At 42.4% G+C, this 14,954-nt stretch overlaps 1 long non-coding RNA gene across 1 annotated transcript; it reads left to right on the forward strand.

Moving 5' to 3' along the window:
• The first annotated feature begins 10,303 nt into the window (after positions 1-10,303).
• On the forward strand, positions 10,304-14,188 carry LOC129643861 (uncharacterized). The gene is made up of 3 exons (XR_008710547.1): positions 10,304-10,523; positions 11,215-11,336; positions 11,541-14,188. It is a non-coding gene; the product is annotated as an uncharacterized LOC129643861 (long non-coding RNA).
• The last annotated feature ends 766 nt before the right edge of the window (positions 14,189-14,954 follow it).

Consider the following 14,954-nt stretch of genomic DNA (forward strand, 5'->3'; position numbering starts at 1 on the left):
TAAAGGATGCAACCAGAAGAACTGCTACTTTGTATTTAATTCTAACAGAAAGAGAGAAAGAACTGTTTGTGAAATGGATGTGAAGTCTCCGGGAGAAAGTGTCCAGGTCAGGTTAGATGGTGTGATACCCAAAGATGTCAGAAGTGCTGCTAGACATCAGGAAATTAGATTTTAGGAAATTGAAGGGAAAGATGAGTCAGACTCAATGGCCTAAGACTCTAAAGGCAAGATTATTTTAAAAGTCTTTCAAAAATGAAATTTTCAACTCGACAAATATTTATTGATTACTGGCAACATGGGACAATCTGTACCAGGAGCTATAAAATTCTTACTCTTGAAGGATTTATTGCCCATGGAGGGAGGACAAGGAGATAAATGCTCAAATGCACAGCTACCAATTATTGAACATCTACTGTGAAAACCAGTAAGATTAATAATTTATATATAATATTTAAAATATTTACAAATGCTCTGCAAGATAGATATTATTCTCAGTTAACAACTAAAGAGATTAAATGTTTAGACTGGTGGAGTAAATTGCTCGAAGCCTCATTGCTCCTAAGGAAATGAGCCCCAGCCTCCCTTCTCTTGCATTTATGGGATCAGCTTGATCCTTTATCATAAGGCCAAAGGACACTCTGCTGCATTCTTCTTATTCCCATGAGTGTTCAAGAGCACCCGGAGTTCACTGGCACAGATTTGCCCACTGAAACTAGCAGCTTTTAACAATTGACTACAAAGGAATAAAATTAGTCCCATCTTTGAAACTGGAATATCTGCTAAACTCCTGGTGGGAGAATTCATTCCTTGAGTGAAGACTTAACCTTTATCAACCCTTCTATATTGAAAATCTTTCTCCTGAACTGTCAGGAGCATAGGTAAACCAGCACTTAAAAAACAAAACAAAACAAAACAAAAACTGTTTAATGACAGCATGTGTAGAAAAAGATTTATCTTATGAGAAGTTATATATATTTATTATTATTATTATGTGACTATGCAGCCCGGCTTTTGGGATCTTAATTCCCAGACCAGGGATTGAACCTGGGTCCACAGCAATGAAAGTACCAAGTTTTAACCACTGTACCACCAGGGATTCCCTAGATTGACTCTTTAATGTTGAAAATCACATAGTTGTACAATATGTTTAGAAGCCTAAAATGTTTGTATATGGATAAATTGATTAGAGTGTTAGTCTACACATTTAATGAATTATATAATGTATTAAATGGTTGACTAAATAAAACTGAAGACTTAACCAATTGTGTATTGATCAAAGTTGGCATATAAATCTCTCTTTTATTTATTTATTTATTTGGCTCTGCGGAGTTTTAGTTGCAGGATGTGGGATCGAGTCCTCTGATCAGGGATCGAACCCAAACCCCCTGCATTGGGAGCATGGAGCCTTAGCCACTGGACTACCAGGAAAGTTCCCCTCTCTCTCTTTTTTTTAATGTGAGTGAAACAAGCTAACACTCACTCTATTCACTCTTTATTAACTGAGCAATTAATCCTTGACTAAATTATTGGAAAATTAAATTTACACTTCTATTATTTACCTATGGAAATTCAACTTACATGTTTTAATTAAAAAAAAAATAAGAAAATCAATGAGGCCACTAGATGTGAGGAGTCTAGAAATTATGTTTTCAGAGGTTCACTGACTCTGCCTAAGAGAACGGCAACATGAGGTATGCTCAGCTGAAGAAACTCACTGAAGTGAAAGAGCCACAAAACTAACCACACCCTATTTCCTGTATATTCCTGGAAGGGGAAAGTAACCCATAAACTGAACATGGAAATTACATTACAATGCTTTTAATGCATACAACACCAGCTTTCCTGAAAGTTGAGGGAAAGTTGTCCACGTTTTTCTTTTCGTGGCCAAAAAGGACTATGTTTAGAAGTAAATAATGATGAAATATGATTCACTCACATCTATATGTAGAGAAATTCGAGAAACTCATTAAGCAAATTTAATCAGTTATTTGCTTCGTACAGAAACATACATGTATAGAACTTTCAAAATCCCCTCATTAAGTGAAAAGTGAAAGTGTTAGTTGCTCAGTCCTGTCCCTCTCTTTGCAACCCCATGGACTGCAGCCTTCCAGGCTCCTCTATCCATGGGATTCTCCAGGCAAGAATGCTGGAGTGGGTTACCATGCCCTCCTTCAAGGAATCTTGCTGATCCAGGGATCAAAACCAGGTCCTGCATTGCAGGCAGATTCTTTACCATCCGAGCCACCAGGGAAGCCTGAAGGCCTGGTATAAAGTGGCAAAATTGAGAGCTAGCGTCTACCCTGCTCCCTCTGGCCACTCCCTCTGACCAGTGATAGGTCCCAGTAGAAGAAGGTATATCTAGTTCTAACTGGTCCACCCAGGAGAAATACAAAGACATGGGGTTGCTGGCTGAGGCCCTCAGTCTCATGAGTGAGAAGGACAAAGTGGGTAACCCAGCAAGAGACTTTCTCATGAGGGTGTAGGTATGACTGTAAAAACAGCCCCTCCTGTGTTCTGTGCATTCTGGACAGCATGAACCGAGGGCCACATCATTGGTGCTTTGCTAGAGGAAGGGGGGTGGACCTGTTCCTGGGCAAAGCATGCACTTCTTAAGAAGATGTCTATATGACTGGGTTGGGTCTCAAAGAATATCATTTTATCTGTCTGCTGAAAACCATACACCCCTGGCCAGTACTATTTTGACTCTAATGGGAAAAATACTCAATAATTTGGTCTCTTCCCACCTCCTTACAGTTCTTTTTTTTCCCCTTTGACCCAAAGTGATCCTTGACCTAGAATCCCAGGGTGTTAGAAATTGATAACCCTTCAAGACCAAATCCAACAGCCTCATGCTTTCTGCATGACTGAATGGAGGCCACTTTGTGCTTTCTGCCCCACTTAATTCTTCTGATATCTGCTCACATTTTTATATCATTCACAGCTATTGGAAAATATGAGCTAGAAAACTTTGCTCACTGCAAATATTGCTCTGCCTATTCCCAACCCAAAACTGAGGAGTGTGAGAAGAGAAAGCAAATGAGACATTTGCATGCTTTGAGAATGTAAAGCACTGGTGGCATTCATTATATTATTTGTATGCCGTACACACCTTTTATTTCATTTGTTAAAAACTTCTTTGAGAGTTGGGGCTGCATCTTTTTAAAAAAATTATTTATTTATTTATTGGCTGTACTGTGTCTTCGTTACTGTGTGGGCTTTTCTCTGGTTGTGGAGAGTGGGGGCTACTCTCCAGATGCGGTGTGTAGGCGCCTCGTGGTGATAGGTTCTCTTACTGCAGAGCAAAGGCTCTATGGAGTGTGGGCTTTAGTAGCTGCAGCTCCGGGGATCCAGAGCACAGGCTCAGTAGTTGTGGCACACAGGCTTAGTTGCTCCAAGTCATGTGGGATCTTCTGGGATCAGGGATTGAACCCATGTCTCCTGCATTACCAGGTGGATTCTTTACCACTGAGCTACCAGAGAAGCCCCAGGGCTGTGTCTTTTAAATTATCTTTTAATATGTATGGACTGAAGTACAGTAGCATGAATGTCCAGGAATTTAATAAGTGTTATTTGTTGATGATGAGCCGATCTATCCCCTGGCCTCCTAGCAGTATCCCACATAATCATCCTAGACAGATAAGAATCCATCCTGCTTTGAAAAACCTCCAGGGAGTGAGAAGCTAAACCTTCTTCCATAACTCATTTCAGTGTCTAATAAGGCTTAGTGTCTGCTGGAGATTCTTTCCAAGAACGTGGCATTTAAGAATGTTGCCCAGTAAACACTAAACTCCCTCTAAGACATTGGAACTGGTCACTTGAAGGACTAGAACTATCCTAGAGAGTGGTTGCTGCTGGGGAAGGTAGTTGTATAGGAAGAAAAAGGGCAGAGATTATTCTGTTTCCAGCTTGGAGGGAGTGGCATTGCTCACACCTGTTAGTAGAGCTGTCTAGTGTTAAGAATTTGGGATGCCTAGAAGTCAGGAAACTGTGGAGTTGGGGAGAGCTCTACAATGGTGGAAGGCAAGTCTGTCACAGGCTACCCAGCTGCTTACATCCCTCCCCGGAGCTGTCTATGATGATAAAATGGCCATTTCTATTCCCCATTAATATTCCCTGATCATCAGTGTTAGAGCCTGTTAATGGAAAAGGAATACACATACCCTAGCCATGCTACAAATGAGATGAATGAATGCTTGCTTTGCAGTGTGTATGTGTGTGTCTGTGCACGTGGGCACCTGTGCGTGTGCACATGTGCAAATGAAAGGTTTGTGGAGGTGCAGACCTGGAGTGACAGCAGGTGAATACAGAAAGGATTAATCAGACCCTAGCAACCTCTCAGGTAAAAGCAGACTCAGGCAGGGGATCAAAATCAAAATCAGGGCTGAAAATCAAAACAGATGCCCAGAGGAACTGTAAATTCGGTGAAAACCTAGGCAGGGAAGTGGAAGGGCAGAGTCAGAGGCAGAATAAGGATTGAAGCGAGGAAATGTAGGTCAGAGAAAGTAGACCTGTTGAGATAGTAGGCACTAGAAGGGATGAAACAGAGCTGAGCCTCCAGGAAAATGAGTTGTCAAGAAGAAGTTGAGAACTTTAAGTTTCAGCCTAATGGTTGCAATACAGATCAGGGAGGGCTTGCATCCATCCTGCGCCCATGTTCTGGGCTGGTGGAAGGGCTGAGGAGTGCTGTGAGCAGAGGATCTAGTGTGAAGGAAGGCAGGTTGGTGGCCTGGCCTCCCTGCCAGGGGTCTGAGATGAAATGCAGCTGGATGAAGTAGGTGTCACTGGTTAGATCTGAGAAAGTATTTGGACCTGGAGCAACCAAGCCAAGTTTCAGTTCTTTTGTGCCCTGAACTGAAGGAAAAGAGAACAAGGCCAGAACCTAGCTAGAAGCTTGTTCTGAGACCAGGAGAGGCTGGGGGCACATAAGGCCCCCTCAGTGACAACCAAGTCATCAGCCACTTAGAAGAACCTAAGTCAGTGTGGGTGAAAGGCACCCTCGACTACCATGCCTTAGTCAGTCCTTCTCAGGGTCCCCACAAACAGAGAAGGCATTTGACTGGAGAATAGTAGGAATTAAAATCCTAGGATCATGAATTCCTTATTGCCAAATTCAGACTGAAATTGAAGAAGGTGGAGAAAACCATTAGACCATTCAGGTATGATCTAAATCAAATCCCTTATGACTATACAGTGGAAATGAGAAATAGATTTAAGGGACGAGATCTGATACACAGAGGAGTGCCTGATGAACTGTGGATGGAAGTTCGTGACATTATACAGAAGACAGGAATCAAGATCATCCCCAAGAAAAAGAAATGTAAAAAAGCAAAATGGCTGTCTGAGGAGGCCTTACAAATAGCTGTGAAAAAAGGGAAGCGAAAAGCAAAGGAGAAAAGGAAAGATATACTCATTTGAATGCAGAGTTTCAAAGAATAGCAAGGAGAGATAAGAAAGCCTTCATTAGCGATCAATGCAAAGAAATAGAGGAAAACAATAGAATGGGAAAGACTAGAGATCTCTTCAAGAAAATTAGAGATTCCAAGGGAACATTTCATGCAAAGATGGGCTCAATAAAGGACAGAAATGGTAGGGACCTAACAGAAGCAGAAGATATTAAGAAGAGGTGGCAAGAATACACAGAAGAACTGTACAAAAAAGATCTTCACGACCCAGGTAATCACGATGGTGTGATCACTCACCTAGAGGCAGACATCCTGGAATGTGAAGTCAAGTGGGCCTTAGAAAGCATCACTACGAACAAAGCTAGTGGAGGTGATGGAATTCCAGTTGCGCTCTTTCAAATCCTGAAAGATGATGCTGTGAAAGTGCTGCACTCAATATGCCAGCAAATTTGGAAAACTCAGCAGAGGCCACAGGACTGGAAAAGGCCAGTTTTCATTCCAGTCCCTAAGAAAGGCAGTGCCAAAAAATGTTCAAACTACCACACTATTGCACTCATCTCACATGCTAGTAAAGTAATGCTCAAAATTCTCCAAGCCAGGCTTCAGCAATATGTGAACCGTGAATTTCCAGATGTTCAAGCTGGTTTTCAAAAAGGCAGAGGAACCAGAGATCAAATTGCCAACATCTGCTGGATCATCGAAAAAGCAAGAGAATTCCAGAAAAACATCTATTTCTGCTTTATTGACTATGCCAAAGCCTTTGACTGTGTGGATCACAATAAACTAGAAAATTCTGAAAGAGATGGGAATACCAGACCACCTGACCCACCTTGATAAACCTGTATGCATGTCAGGAAGCAACAGTTAGAACTGGACATGGAACAACAGACTGGTTCCAAATAGGCAAAGGAGTACGTCAAGGCTGTACATTGTCACCCTGCTTATTTAACTTATATGCAAAGTACATCATGAGAAATGCTGGGCTGGAAGAAGCACAAGCTGGAATCAAGACTGATGGGAGAAATATCAATAATCTCAGATATGCAGATGACACCACCCTTATGGCAGAAAGTGAAGAACTAAAGAGCCTCTTGATGAAAGTGAAAAAGGAGAGTGAAAAAGTTGGCTTAAAGCTCAACATTCAGAAAACTAAGATCATGGCATCTGGTCCCATCACTTCAGGGCAAATAGATGGGGAAACAGTGGAAACAGTGGCTGACTTTATTTTTCTGGGCTCCAAAATCACTGCAGATGGTGATTGCAGCCCTGAAATTAAAAGACGCTTACTCCTTGGAAGGAAAGTTATGACCAACCTAGACAGCATATTAAAAAGCAGAGACATTACTTGCCAACAAAGGCCCGTCTAGTCAAGGCTATGGTTTTTCCAGTGGTCATGTGTGGATGTGAGTTGGACTGTGAAGAAAGCTGAGTGCCGAAGAATTGATGCTTTTGAACTGTGGTGTTGGAGAAGACTCTTGAGAGTCCCTTGGACTGCAAGGAGATCCAACCAATCCATTCTAAAGGAGATCAGTCCTGGGTGTTCTTTGGAAGGACTGATGTGGAAGCTGAAACTCCAATACTCTGGCCACCTGATGTGAAGAACTGACTCATTTGAAAAGATCCTGATGCTGGGAGGGATTGGGGGCAGGAGGAGAAGGGGAGGACAGAGGATGAAACGGTTGGATGGCATCACTGACTCGATGGACGTTGTGTTGGGTGGACTCCGGGAGCTGGTGACGGACAGGGAGGCCTGGTGTGTTGCGGTTCATGGAGTCGCAGAGTCGGACTCGACTGAGCGACTGAACTGAACTGTGGAATTAAAATCCTAGGATAACACAAGAAGGCCTAAGTGGTATTAAGAGCTTGGAGAAGAAGTGTGGGTGGAGAGGTGAGTCATAAATAGTGGTTTGTAAGCCTTCTAAGGACAGTCAACCCCTTGGAACAGAACAAAGGCTCCACACACTTGTTCCAGCCCCTATTTCTTATTAACTCCCACAAGCCATTTTCTTTAGCACTGCAGGAACCTGACATTAGTTTGCTCAAATTGTAAACGATTTATTTTATGAATGCTGAATCACAGGACCGTGGTTCAAGGAAATAATCTTCACATATAAGAATCCCTGCTCTCTCCCGAAATACTTCTTTTCTTGCCTCCCTCATGTGTGTGTGTGTGTGTGTGTGTGTGTGTGTGTACGTGTGTGTGTGTGTAGGGGGTGTATGTGTGTGTATGTGTGTTGATTGGAATATCTGTTCTAGTTACCAGCATCATCTTTAAAGCACACATTTTCAGAAACTTTCAGGTCGAAAACTTAAATTCAAGTCCAAAGCTGGCCAGAACCTTAAATACCATTCCTGCTTTTCTTGGCACTTTACAATTTCGTTGGCACATATCTGAGAAAAATAACGAAATACCATTTATTAAACACTTTGGTTATAGTGGGCCTTTTATACACTTTTGCTTGTGTGTTATTATGTACCTGTTTTACATTAAATCAAGCTGGAGTATTTAACATATTTACCAAACATAAACATGATGTAAGACAATATTGTAAATTCTATAACATTATATTACCTCAAATATTTCCTCTATTAATTAGGGATTTAGCTATATGTATATGTCTACATAAAGAGATATATCTAAGAGTATATGCTTTAGAAAACAATTTTTACTACATACTGATTAGTCTTAAGAAATTGTAAGGGTGTGGGCATGAATCTTACTTATTACTATCATCCTGATCTCATATTTTTAAAAGATTAAAGAAAAAGGAATCCTTTTTCTATATTTTGGATGTGTTTTATAATTCTCTTTTTAAAATACTTCTCAAAGTTCTCACCCTACTACCCTTATTGGTAGAATGTATGCTGACTAGGGTGAGGGATGGGCAGTGGGGGAGCCTGAGGAGGGACCCTACATTTGCTGCCCACAGCTGTGGGGCCACAACTAAGCTTGTGCCCCACAAGCAGAGAGCAGTCCCCATTCACCAAAACTAGGTAAGGCCCGCACACAGCAGTGAAGAGCCTGCACAGCCAAAAAACACCTCTGCCTCTGTGTTAGTTAAGAATAGCTTTAGCTCAACTTCAAGGTGGGAAGAGAAGACTGTTTTGTGTCTAGATATGAGACAGTTTGGGGCAGATGGTAGGACAATGAGCTGCCCCTCTAAGAGCAAAATATGTAAAGCAGCTTGTTTTTACACCTGAACTTCCTTATTGCATAGCTGGGCTCTTCAAAGGAGACGTTGTGACCCAGAGCCAAGTTTACTTAAAGGTACAGTCTCTTCCTGCTAAGGTCAGGTTCTTCTCAAAAACATCAGGACATTCCATTTTGGGGTAAAGAGGGAAAGGTGGCTCCTTCATTTTCCCTGAAATAGAATAATACCAAGTATCATTGCTCTGCAATATCGTCTCAGGCATCACTTCTCAAATGGAATGTGGCATGGGACATAACTCTTGCAGAGTTGCTCACGTGTGCAGCTGTGCATGGCATAAACATCTCCAGAGCAAACCTTCAGGTGGCCCAAAAGAGTTAGTCTTGAGGCACCTCAGAGGAACACACCTCACTCAGATTTCACGAAGCATCACCAGAGTTAGAATCCTATGCTCTTTTCCTCATCCAACTCCTTGAATAAGGTCCAAGCAGGGTCCCTCCAATTCTTTGGAGGTTCCTAGTTCAAGGTCAATGGCCAATTTTGGAGAGGAGGGCAGGGTCAGACTCAGGTAAAATGTGAGGTTTACTGATGATTTATTTAGAGCGAGAGTTGAAAGAAGAAAGTGAACCTGTTGGTCACCCTGTTGTGTTCGACTCTTTGTGATCCCATGGACTATAGCCCGCCAGGCTCTTTTGTCCATGGAATTCTCCAGGTAAGGATACTGGACTGGGTGGCCATGCCCTTCTCCAGGGGATGTTCTCCAGCCAAGGGTGGAACCCAGGTCTCCTCCTTTGCAGATGGATTCTCTACCGTCTGAACCATGAGGGCAGCCCAGAGTAAAGGTTGGCAAAACTGTAACCTGCAGATCAAATTCAGCCACAGCCTGGGCTAGGAACTGTGTATACCTTTTTAAAAGGTTGGGGGGAGGGTGCGGGGGGAGAAGGGGGAGAGACAAAGAACATGACCCACAAAGCCTAAGGGCTAGATAGTTACTATCTCGCCCTTTACAGTAAGTTTGGTCCCCAGCTTCCCAGCCTGCCAGGGCCCTTTCTCTGCCCTCACTCCTCTGTAACTCATCTCTGACGCCTCAGGAGGAGGAAGTCCCGCCCCAGCCCTCAGCTCCAGGTGTATTTACTCAGTAGAGCTAATTCTCCCACCCAAAGGCAAACCCATTGACCTGGCTGCCTTTTCCCAGCTGGACAGAGGGCTGCAGTCCCTTCCTCCCCTCCTTTCTTCCTGCCCCCTTCCCCGACTTCCACCTCGTGCTATGCCCCGGAGCTGCCCCTCCTCAGGCTGTGGGTGCCCCAGTTCTCAATGCCTGTGGGCAAGGGTTCCTGCCAGCCAGGAGCTTCTGGAGACCGAGGGTCTTGTGCCTTCCCCGTAAGAGCTGTGGAGATGTCTGCTCCTGAGACTTCCTCTCTCAGGCCTCCCAGGACCTCCAGGTGTGGCTTGTGACCCAGAATGCTCTCTGGCAGCTGCAGTTCTCTCCCACCCCAACCCCTGTGTGGAGTCGTGGTTAAGGACATGAACTCATCTGCCTAAAAGAAAATCCAGTGCTGACATTTACTAGCTAGGGAACCTTAGGCAAGTCCCTGAATCAGCCAGTGATTTGGTTTCCTCATTTTTGGACAGGGCATAATAATAGCTCCTCATTCATCCAGCTGGGCTTCCCAGGGCGAGCAGTGATAGAGAAGCTTCCTTTCAATGGAGGAGACACAAGAGATGCAGGTTCGATCCCTGGATCAGGAGGGTGCCCTGGAGGAGGAAATGGCAACCCACTTCAGTATTCTTGCCTGGGAAATTCCATAGACAGAGGAGCCTGGTGAGCTACAGTCTCTGGGGTCACAAACGGTAGAACAAGGCTGATCATGCATACACACACACACACACACACACACACATTCATCCAGGTATGGCCAGGATTAAATGTTAATCTGCATAAAATGGTTTTGAACAAGAAACCTAACACATGGTAAGTACTCAATAACATGCTCGCTCTCACTACTGTTTGATGTTTTGAGGTTAAGCTGTGTCTCAGGCTGGTCTTGGCCCAGGTCTCCACTTCCTCTGGCTATTGCTTGAAGTGACTTCTGTTCTCAAAGTTAATATTGCTGCCCCTAGGAGGATAGGCAAGATGGAGAAACACGTGAGACGTGTCTAAGAAGCTTCCCATCTCTCTTATTCTTTATACCTTTTATTACACAGAATAATAATGACTAAAAATACTTTGCTTTCAAAAGGAGGCTGTGATCCGCTTTCACAAACATTAATTAGATGCATGCGTCAGCCCTGTGAAATAGCTGGCACATGGTAGCACCGATAGATGTTGACTGAGTGATGGAGATAGGCTGTGGGGCTGCCAGTTGGCAGGATGATGTTGTGTGGCCAGAACTGGCTGAGAAATGTTTTGAATCCTGACTCTGGAACAATGCTGTTCATGTCCTCCCTTTTTATTAATGAGGAAGCTGAGCTGGTTGATGCTTTGTCTAAGATTACACACAACTTAAGTGGAGCTGCAATCTAGAACTCAGTTCCTCTGACCCTTCACCTAGCCCTGTGGTGGTTATTCCTATCACTAAATGTGTCTAAAATCAAGTGCATTTTATTTGACTCAACAATAACCTGGTTCTGACATTCACAGTCTTCCCTTTGTGTTGCTCAAGGAAGATCACAATGTCAAAAGCTGAAGAAGGATGGGGGCGTCCGTGCCTCAGGAGGCATTCTTTGAGTCTTTGCAAAGGACAGTGACTTTCAAGCCTGCGGGAAGGAAGTGAGTGAGCACAAGGTACGCAGGGACTTCCCCTCTCTCTTTGGAGGGGACTTGCCACAGGACACACAGTTTCTCTTGCCTTTTTCCCCTGGGAGAGCAGTTTCCCCTGTGGGGAAGAGCTGCAACTGTTGAATTTTGTCTATGGCAGGGTGGGATAAGTTTAGGGGAAAAGAAGTATTGCGTGTGCTCAGTCATGTCCAAATCTTTGTGACCCCACAGACTGTAGCCCAAGCTCCTCTGTCCTTGGGATTCTACAAGCAAGAATACTGGAGGGGGTTGCCATTTCCTCCTCCAGGGGATCTTCCTGACCCAGGGATCGAACCCATGTCTCCTGCATCAACTGCATTTGCAGGTGGATTCTTTACCACTGAGCCACCTGGGAAGCCCTAAGAAAGTATTAGGAAGTCCATTTAGTTGTATATCTAAGCTAGAATCTCCAAAAAGTAAAAAATAAAAGATCAAGAATTAAAGATACTTTACCAAGTTGAACACAATTTACCAGATATGTTCCACAGCCTGGCAAGACTTTGAAAGATATGTCTTTAAAAAGGGGGTTCAGTGGGTTTATAAGATTTTCACACTGCAAAATTTCTCAGTCTTTAATATACTAACGAACATTGCAAACATCTAGAAGATATTTTAACATGTGAGATTTCCCAAACTTTTAAAATGTTGACCCTTTTATTCACTATACCACATGCGATGTGTCCACAATGAATGGAACACAGTTTGAGAAATCTTTACATGAGGGCATTTGGCATATTCTTATACAGTGAAGGCTGCTCACTTTCCATTAGCTATATTGAAGGGGTGTGTGTGTGTGTGTGTTCAGAACTGCAGAGCCAGTCACAGACATGAGAGAGTGCACAGTTAACTTCTATAAGAATTGTAGTCTCATCAGAGATGAAAAACAATACAATTCAGAATGAAATAGTTTATAAATTGGTTGAATTCAGCTAGGTTTGTCAGCAGTCTAGCAGTGCTTTGTGCTTTGTGTTCAGTTGCTCAGTCGTGTCCAACTCTTTGTGATCCCATGGACTGTAGCCTGCCAGGCTCTTTCGTCCTTGGGATTTCCCAGGCAAGAATATAGGAGTGGGTTGCCATTTCCTCTTCCAGGGGATCTTCCTGACCCAGGATTGAACTTGTGTCTCTTAAGTCTTCTGCATTGGCAACCGGGTTCTTTAGCACTAGTCCCAATCTAGCAGTAGGGGCACAAATACAAATAACTTGGAAGAAATAGATGCAGGCAGAATCTGTGAACAGGAATGGCGACAAGACCACTAGCTATTTGCAGGCGATAATTTGTTATTCACATTGACTGGCATTAAGGAGGATTCAGTATGTTTTATCAGCTATGAGAAATGCTACCCTGATGTCTACATATCCAGCCAGAACCTCTTAGGACGATTAGCCACTCATCCTAACTCACCTGGACCAGTAGAATTTTTTTATTTAAAGCATGTTTGTTTTAGTCCCAGTAAAGCATCAAGTTAAACAAAGAAGTATCTCATTACTTACTTAAACTTTTCAAGTCTACTAAAGTAAATTTTTTATTCTATGCTTAGAAATAACTTGTGCATATTTGTGTTTGGTCTTATAAACATTTATAATGTTTAAGATAATTTGACATTTTAGAATGCTTAACAGGTTATCCTCGAGATGCCAATTTAAACTATCTCCATAATCTTTGTCATTGTTTTAGATTTGTGATTTCTAATGAAAAGATATGAGAAGTTTATTAAATCTGTATTTTTGTAATATTCAAAAGAATAAGATTCATCCTATTTTAAAATTAATTTATCATATTTATGAGCATGATTTGTGATTCTTTTGTTTGTTGAGTAATAAAGTATTTTAAAAAGATTAAATATATTAAATGTATAAATGCAGTTTAATAATTCAAAGGAATTTAATTAACTAAATTGTAAACATTCACTTAAAAGAGAGACTTAGATATGGAACTTGAAATTGAAAGCTTAAAGGAAAGCTAGGTTTTCAAATTTGTAATAAAGGAAACGGAATTACTGTATATTGCCTTCTTTGCCCGCAAAATCTGTCTTTAAGAACAGTCTACAGCTAAATTGCCATGTGGGGGCAGGGGAGGTGGTGGTGAGAGGCAGGGAGTAAGTGGCACAAAGGTCTTCCTTATGTAATCCTTCCTTCCTTGTGTAGATGGACTAATATTAACAGCTCAGAGTGCAAACGAGTGAATGCAGTTGATTGATTATAACCACTGCACTCAGTAAATAATTTTTGGAGACTCTAATCTAGAAACTGTGGGTCACATAACTGAGATTACGATGTGGTTCCTCCCTCAAGCAGTTTCTCCTTTTTTCCACTTTACATTTCTCTCTTCTCCATTCATGGAAGGACTTGCACTTTCTTGCCGTGACCTGCTTGGTTTCACTCTGTGGAAGAGCAGACAGGGCTGTCAGACAGCCTCAAGTGCAAATTCTTGTTTTGCCATTTGGCACATGAACTTCCATAAGCTATTTGGTCTTGTTACTTTAGTTTCCTCATGAGTCAAACTGAGATAACAATATTATTTACCTCTCCAGGTTTTTTGAGAAAGTTAGGGACAGCAAAGATAAAAGTGCTTGGTAAAAAGCAACAAGCTTCAATAACTGGTAGCCATTAATATGATCTGTGGTTTCTTTTCAACAATGTCCTTGTCCAGATAGAGTGTCACCTTACATCCACCAGTGATAAAATACGTTTAGGCTTCTGAGCCCATCAACAGCAGGGGAGATATTTGGGGCCAGAGACTGTATAAGATAATAGAGAGCTCTTTATTGCCTACACTTACTCTCTAGCCAGTTGTATCCAGATCTATGATTTAAAATATCCTTACTTAACTGATGAGTCCCAACATGATGTTTTTCAGCACTGATTCCTCCTCTGAACACTGGACTTGGGTCTCTGGCTGCCTATTTGATGTCTTCAAGGGGATGTCTGATCGGCACATCAAACTCTAATGCAAAACTCTTGATTTTTCCCTCATAAACTTTCTCCTCTTCCAGTCTCTTCCATCTTGATAAATGGCCATTCCATTCTACTTATTTGGTCTATAATCTCAGAATCATCTTTGACTCTTGTGTTTCTCTCTCATGCCACAAGTATATTTCCTGATGCTTGTTTAAAATGTACACAGAGGGCTTCCCTGGTGGCTCAGTGGTAAACAATCCGCCTGTAAATATAGGAGATGTGAGTTAGATCCCTGACTTGGGAAGATCCCACATGGTCTAGAGCAACTAAGTCTGTGTACCACAACTATTGAGCCTGTGTTTTAGAGCCTGGGGGCTGCAATTACTGAGCCCATGTGCTGCAACTGCTGAAGCCTGTGAGCCCTAGAGTCTGTGCTCTGCCACAAGAGAAGCCACCGCAATGAGAAGCCTGCTACAATGAAGAGTAGTCCCTGCTTGCCACAACTAGAGAAAGCCCGTGCAGCAGTGAAGACCCAGCACAGCCAAAAAATAAAATAAATTAACTATAAACAAAATTATTTAAAAAATTAAATAAAATGTACACAGAGAGACAACCTAGAGGGGTGGGAGGAAGGCTCAAAAGGGAGGGATATATGTATATGTATACTTATAATTGATTCACGTTGTTGTACAGTAGAAACCAACACAC

Source organism: Bubalus kerabau, chromosome 2, assembly GCF_029407905.1.
Source record: "Bubalus kerabau isolate K-KA32 ecotype Philippines breed swamp buffalo chromosome 2, PCC_UOA_SB_1v2, whole genome shotgun sequence".
Classification (NCBI taxonomy): Eukaryota; Metazoa; Chordata; class Mammalia; order Artiodactyla; family Bovidae; genus Bubalus; species Bubalus kerabau.